This window comes from Adiantum capillus-veneris, chromosome 30 (assembly GCF_014529385.1).
Source record: "Adiantum capillus-veneris isolate H3 chromosome 30, ASM1452938v2, whole genome shotgun sequence".
Lineage (NCBI taxonomy): Eukaryota > Viridiplantae > Streptophyta > Polypodiopsida > Polypodiales > Pteridaceae > Adiantum > Adiantum capillus-veneris.
This window is the reverse complement of record NC_140960.1, coordinates 204,945-206,781: the sequence shown is the minus strand read 5'-3', so window position 1 is coordinate 206,781 and position 1,837 is coordinate 204,945.

Below are 1,837 nucleotides of genomic sequence, written 5' to 3'. Positions count from 1 at the left end.
ACCTTGATGGGATGTAGAGGCACCCTATCACTTCTTTGTGGCTTCTTGAAGCGTTGGCATTCATCACATCCCTTTGCAAAACGTGATGCATCCTTAAACAGAGTGGGCCACCAATAGCCTGACTGTAAGATCTTTCGGGCAGTCAAGTTTCCTGAAAAGTGACCACCAGCTACGCCCATGTGTGCCTCTTGTAGAATATATAAATACTCATCCTCGCGGGCACAGCGTCTAAGAAAATCATCTTTTCCTCTCTTATAGAGAGTTCCAGCCAGTAAGCAATAGGGTTCGCATTCCTTAATTAATTTTCGAGCTATATCTTTTCGCAGTTCTTTGGGTGGAAAACCATTAACTAAGAAGTTAACAATCTTTTCACTCCATTCAGGCATTGTCTCAACAATGAACAAAGGAGTATCAGGCAATTCATCATCAACCCCCGTAGGAGCTTCGCCATTAGGGATACAAGATAAATGATCCGCCATGACATGTTTCCTCCCAGGCCTCACAACAACGGTGAAGTCGAACTCAAGAAGAATTAACAACCATCGTGTAATTCGACCTGTGGAACACGGCTTGTTTACCAAATATAGCAATGCTTGATGATCAACATAAAACACAAACTTGGTAGCAAGAAGGTAATAGCGAAATTTCTTTACTGTGTAAATCATAGCTAGACCTTCGCGCTCTGTAGTACTGTAGTTCATCTCGGCATCATTTAATTGGCGACTTGCAAAGCTAATAGGGTAGTCCAATTTATGTTCTCCTGGTTGAGTTAGAACACACCCAATAGCAAAATTTGATGCATCAATATGCACATGAAAAGGTACATTCCAATCAGGTGTTCGCAGGATTGAAGCACTTGTTAGGGCCTTCTTTAATAACTCATAAGATTGATGACATTCTTCCGTCCAGTGAAACTCGATAAGAAGCTTGTACAATGGACGCGCTATCTCGGCAAAGTTTAAAATAAACCTTCGATAATAATCAACATGGCCCATAAATCTTTGAACTCCTTTATAGTTCATAGGTGGTGGCAAATCGGCAATGGCTTTAATCTTACTCTCATCTGTGGATATCCCGTTCTTGGACACTATATGCCCTAGAATGACTCCATGCTTAACCCAAAATTGGCATTTGAAAGGGTTCAATGAGATGCGATAAAATCTACACCTTTCAAATATTTTTCGTAGATATAACAAATGCTTCTCCCAAGAAGAATAAACACAAAGGTCGTCTAGGAAAGCTTCACAAAACTCCCTTAGAAATTCTTTAAACGCAGTGTTTATTAATCGTTGGAATGTAGCAGGGGCATTCGTTAAGCCAAAAGCCATAACACGAAATGCAAACACTCCAAACTCTGTGATAAAAGCAGTTTTAGCTTGGTCCTCTAATGCAATTGTGATTTGATTGTAACCAGAGTACCCATCTAAAAAGCTATAAGCTTCCTTGCCTGCAACTCTTTTAAGCACATGTTTTGAATATGGCAAGGGATAATGATCTCCTAGTGGCTGCATTAACTTTCTTGAGGTCCACGCACACTCTTAGTTTCCCATTCTTTTTTGGCACAATGACTATTGGAGAAACCCATTCTGAGTGCTCAATAGGGTATATGAATCCACATTGGATAAGTTTTTTAATCTCCTCTTGTACAATTTTGGCGTACTTAGGATTCATTGGATAGGGTCGTTGCTGGACGGGTTTAGCAGTGTTGATCATGGGAATTGTATGTTGCACCACAGAAGGTGGAACGCCCTTCATGTCATGATATGTCCAAGCAAAGATATCCTTGTATTCCTTGAGGAGCTCCTTAAGTACAGCCTCTTCAGTTTCGGTAAGGTCT